This window comes from Cryptomeria japonica, unplaced genomic scaffold (genome assembly GCF_030272615.1).
Source record: "Cryptomeria japonica unplaced genomic scaffold, Sugi_1.0 HiC_scaffold_543, whole genome shotgun sequence".
Lineage (NCBI taxonomy): Eukaryota > Viridiplantae > Streptophyta > Pinopsida > Cupressales > Cupressaceae > Cryptomeria > Cryptomeria japonica.
Window position 1 is genome coordinate 7,161 of NW_026729355.1, and position 5,340 is coordinate 12,500.

At 62.6% G+C, this 5,340-nt stretch overlaps 1 non-coding gene across 1 annotated transcript; it reads left to right on the top strand.

Annotated features, from left to right (window-relative positions):
- Positions 1 to 3,440: 3,440 nt before the first annotated feature.
- LOC131872252 (5S ribosomal RNA) lies at positions 3,441 to 3,559 on the top strand. Its single transcript, XR_009370426.1, has one exon. It is a non-coding gene; the product is annotated as a 5S ribosomal RNA (ribosomal RNA).
- Positions 3,560 to 5,340: the final 1,781 nt, after the last annotated feature.

Sequence of the window (5,340 nt, forward strand, 5' to 3'; positions counted from 1 at the left end):
AGGTGTGCGCACCAAGGTGCACGCGAGGTGCGCACCCGGGGCAAACCGGGGTCCGGCTTCGTGCACGCCGCACCTTGGAGCACACATCGGGGCGCTCCCGGGTTCGCACCGGCGTTGCGCACCGTGGTGGGCACCTCGGAGCGCACCGTGGTGGGCACCTCGGAGCACACCAAGGTGGGCAGCGAGGTGCGCACCTTTGATGCGATGCCTTCACTAATTTCCATAAAAGGCAAAAGAAAACGAGATTTTAAAATTTCCGTTTTGAAAGATAGTGAGAAAAAGGGAATGCTGGTGCCATCTTGAGCCCGCCCTGGTGCGCAGCCCAGCCAAGGTGTGCGCACCAAGGTGCCCACCCTGGCGAAGGTGCGCGCCCGGGCAATTAACCCAACTTCCAACTTCGCGCGCGCCAGGGTGGGAGCGCACCCAACAACCGGGCCTGGGAAGAGCCAATGCGAGAAACCCCACCAAACGCTCTGACAAAAAAAGAGGGGGCGCTCCAGTAACCCCGCTTCGGAGCGCACCCTGGGCAAACCCAGCCAGGGTGCCCACCCCGGCCAAGGTGCAGGCGAGGTGCGCACCCGGGGCAAACCGGGCTCCGACAACGTGCACGCCGCACCTTGGAGCACACTTCGTAGCGCTCCCGGGTGCGCACCTCAGAGCACACCAAGGTGGGCAGCGAGGTGCGCACCTTTGATGCGCTGCCTTCACTAATTTCCAGAAAAGGCAAAAAAAAGAGGAGATTTTAAAATTTCCGTTTTGAAAGATAGTGAAAAAAACGGAACGCGGGTGCCATCTTGAGCCCGCCCGGGTGCACAGCCCAGGTAAGGTGCCCACCCTGGCAAAGGTGCGCACCCGGGCAATTAACCCTACTTCCGACTTCGTGCGCGCCAGGGTGGCAACCGGGCCTGGGAAGAGCCAATGCGAGAAACCCCACCAAACGCTCCGACAAAAAAAGAGGCGGCGCTCCAATAACCCCGCTTCGGAGCGCAGCCGGGGCAAACCCAGCCAAGGTGCCCACCCCGACGAAGGTGCACGCGAGGTGCGCACCCGGGGCAAACCGGGCTCCGACAACGTGCACGCAGCACCTTGGAGCACACTTCGAAGCACTCCCGGGTGCCCACCGGCGTTGCGCACCGTGGTGGGCAGCGAGGTGCGCACCTTTGATGCGCTGCCTTCACTAATTTCCAGAAAAGGCAAAAAAAAATGAGATTTTAAAATTTCCGTTTTGAAAGATAGTGAAAAAAACGGAACGCGGGTGCCATCTTGAGCCCGCCCTGGTGCGCAGCCCAGGCAAGGCATGCGCACCAAGGTGCCCACCCGCGGTGCACACCCGGGGCAAACCGGGCTCCGACTTCGTGCAGGCCGCACCTTGGAGCACACTTCGGAGCGCTCCTTGGTGCGCACCATGGTGCCCACCAGGGCGCACCCGGGGCAAACCGGGCTCCGACTTCGTGCACGCCGCACCTTGGAGCACACATCGGAGCGCTCCCAGGTTCGCACCAGCGTTGCGCACCTTTGATGCGCTGCCTTCACTAATTTCCAGAAAAGGCAAAAAAAAACGATATTTTAAAATTTCCGTTCTGAAAGATAGTGAAAAAAACGGAACGCGGGTGCCATCTTGAGCCCTTCCTGGTGCGCAGCCCAGGCAAGTTGTGCGCACCAAGGTGCCCACCCTGGCGGAGGTGCGCGCCCGGGGCAAACCGGGCTCCGACTTCGTGCACTGCATGGTGCCCACCAAGGCGCGCAACCCAGCCAAGGTGCCCACCGCAGCGAAGGTGCACGCGAGGTGCGCACCCGAGGTGCACACCCGGGGCAAACCGAGCTCCGACTTCGTGCACGCCGCACCTTGGAGCACACTTCAGAGCGCTCCTTGGTGCGCACCAGGGCGCGCAACCCAGCCAAGGTGCTCACCCCGGCGAAGGTGCACGCGAGGTGCGCACCCGGGGCAAGCCGGGCTCGGACTTCGTGCACGCCGCACCTTGGAGCACACATCGGAGCGCTCCCGGGTTCGCACCAGCATTGCGCACCTTTGATGCGCTGCCTTCACTAATTTCCAGAAAAGGCAAAAAAAAAAAAAAAACGAGATTTTAAAATTTCCGTTTTGAAAGATAGTGAAAAAAACGGAACGCGGGTGCCATCTTGAGCCCGCCCTGGTGTGCAGCCCAGGCAAGTTGTGCGCACCAAGGCACCCACCCTGGCCAAGGTGGGTCACGGGGTGGGTCCTAGGGTGGGTAACGGGGTGGGTACTAAGGTGCGTGCCAAGGTGGGTCATGGGGTGGGTGCCAAGGTGGGCACCAGGGTGGGTGTGCACCAACCCTAGCCAGGGTAGGTCACGGGGTGGTTGTCGGGGTGGGCGTCAAGGAGCCAAGGTGGGTGGCAAGTAGCCAAGTTGCGTGCCAAGGTGGGTGTCGGGGTGGGTGCCAAGGATCCAAGGTGGGTGCCAAGGAACCAAGGTGGGTGTCTGGGTGGGTGCCGAGGTGGGAGCCAGGGTGGGTCCCAAGGTGAGTGCAAAGGTGGGTGCCAGGGTCAAGGTGAGTGCCAATGTGGGTTCCAAGGTGCCAGGGTCAGGGTGAGTGCCAATGTGGGTTCAAAGGTGCTAAGTTGGGTGCGAGGTTGGGTGCGAGGGTGGGTGGGTGCCAAGGTGTGCTAGGTGGAAGCCCGGGTGGGTCGGCATCCCATGGGTGTCGAGTTGGGTGCCTGATGGGTGCTTCTTGTCAAGTTTTAGTCGTCGGGACTCATTTCGAGCCTTAGAGGTCGTTTCTTGTCCGGTTGCCCTGTCTTCGACCTGGGAACCCAATTTTGGTCCTCGGGTCCCATTTTTTTTTGTCTCGCATCCCACTTTTGGCCTGTGGCCTTTTCGGGGTCGATTCTCGTTTTGGGCATCAGAGCATGTTTCTTCTCCTAAAACCCAATATTTGTTTATTAAGTCTCGGAACACATTTTTGTTCTCGTGGACCCATCATGGGTCTTGGAACGCATTTGTGGTCCTTGGGTCCCATTTTGCATCCCGAAACTTGTGTTTTGGTGCTTGATCCCTATTTTGGGTGCCCACCTTGCACCAAGTGCGCACCCGGGGCAAACCGAGCGCCTTGGTGCACCGGGGCAAGATCGAGCGTGCACCTGAGGCGCCCCGAACATGCACCAAGGTGCACTCGGCCCACATGTGAGCGCAGGTCGTTGCGCCCGAGGTGGTGTGTGGGCACCGCGTTGCAGACGGGACACTGCACGCACACGACGCCCCGTCCAGGTGCACGCACGTAGGCCGGGCCGGGTGCACACCCGACGCCCTAGCAAGGTGCGCGCACTCGGGCAGGGCTCACACTTGGCGAACGGGGCGCACTTCGCGAGGGAGGGTGTGCACCTCGACGGGGGTGGGTGGCCGGGGTGGATTCGCACGTGGGTCGCGGTTTGCTAAGTACACACTGCGACAAGCTCATAACGGGTGCGATCATACCAGCGTTAGTGCACCGGATCCCATCAGAACTCCGCAGTTAAGCGCGCTTGGGCCGGAGTAGTACTGGGATGGGTGACCTCCCGGGAAGTCCCGGTGTTGCACCCTTTTTTAGTTTTTCGCCGGGCGTCGCAATGCTATTTGAATAAACCTTTTGCCCGTTTGCGTTCTCGTCGGGGCCGGGCCGGGCCGGGGTGCGCTGCCCGCACTACCGCGCGCGCGGGGGGCGACACCGAGCGCGCACCCGAGGCGCCCCGAGCACACAGGCCACGGTGCAACCCGGGCGTTGTGCGCGCACCCCGGTGCGCCCGAGGTGCTGCGCGCGCACCCAGGTGAAATCGGTGTGCACCTCGGCCAGTGCGCGCTCGGTCGAGTCGCGCACGTTGGCCAAGGTGCACGGTGATGTTTCTTACTCTAAGGTTCCGCACCAGACGCCCGGGACAGGTGAGCGAAGCTGGGCGGGGCCGGGTGCGCGGCCGGGGCAGGTGCACGCAGCTGGAGAGAGCTTTGGAGCACACCAGAGGTGCGCACCTTGGAGCACACTTCGGAGCGCACCAATGATGCGCTCCATTCAAAAGTTTCCTGAAAAGGCAAAAAAAGTTGAGATTATAGAATTTCCCACTTGAGAGATTGTAAAAAAAAAAAATTTAAAATGAAGGAAACGCGGGTGCCAAGGTGTGCGCGCCCGGGTGCGCAGCCCAGCCAAGGTGTGCGCACCAAGGCGCCCACCCTGGCGAAGGTGCACGCAAGGTGCGCACCCGAGGCAAACCGGACAATTAACCCAACTTTCGACTTCGCGCGCACCTGCGCACCTTGGAGCGCACTTCGGAGCGCTCCTTGGTGCGCACCAATCTTGGGCACCTCGGAGTGCACCATGGCGCCCACCAAGGTGCGCACCCGGGGCAAACCGAGCTCCGACTTCGTGCGCACCTTGGAGCGCACGAAAGGTGCGCACCATGGCGCCCACCAAGGTGCGCAGCCCAGCCAAGGCGTGCGCATCAAGGTGCGCACCCTGGCGAAGGTGCGCACCCGGGGCAAACCGAGCTCCGACTTCGTGCGCACCTTGGAGCGCACAAAGGGTGCGCAACCCAGCCAAGGTGTGCGCACCCCGGGCAAACCGAGCTCCGAATCGTGCGCACCTTGGAGCACACTTCGGAGCCCTCCTTGGTGCGCACCGATGTTGCGCACCTCGGAGCGCACCCGGGGAAAACAATGCAATTAACCCGACTTTCGACTTCGTGGGCACCTCGGAGCGCTCTCGGGTTCGCACCTCGGAGCACACCGAGGTGCGCACCTTTGATGCGCTGCCTTCACCAATTTCCAGAAAAGGCAAGAAAACATTGAGAAGGTGTGCGCACCGAGGTGCCCACCCTGGCGAAGGTGCACGCGAGGTGCGCACCCGGGGCAAACCGGGCTCCGACTTCGTGCACGCCATGCTGCGCACCTTGGAGGGCCATGGTGCGCACCTTGGAGCACACTTCGGAGCGCTCAATGGTGCCCAACCCAGCCAAGGTGCCCACCGCGGCGAAGGTGCACGCGAGGTGCGCACCCGGGGCAAACCGGGCTCCGACTTCGTGCACGCCGCACCTTGGAGCACACTTCGGAGCGCTCCTTGGTGCGCACCAGGGCGCGCAACCCAGCCGAGGTGCCCACCCCGGCGAAGGTGCACGCGGGGTGCGCACCCGGGGCAAACCGGGCTCCGACTTCGTGCACGCCATGGTGCCCACCGCGCCAAGGTGCACGCGAGGTGCGCACCCGGGGCAAACCGGGCTCCGACTTCGTGCACGCCGCACCTTGGAGCACACTTCGGAGCGCTCCTTGGTGCGCACCAGGGCGCGCAACCCAGCCGAGGTGCCCACCCCGGCGAAGGTGCACGCGAGGTGCGCACC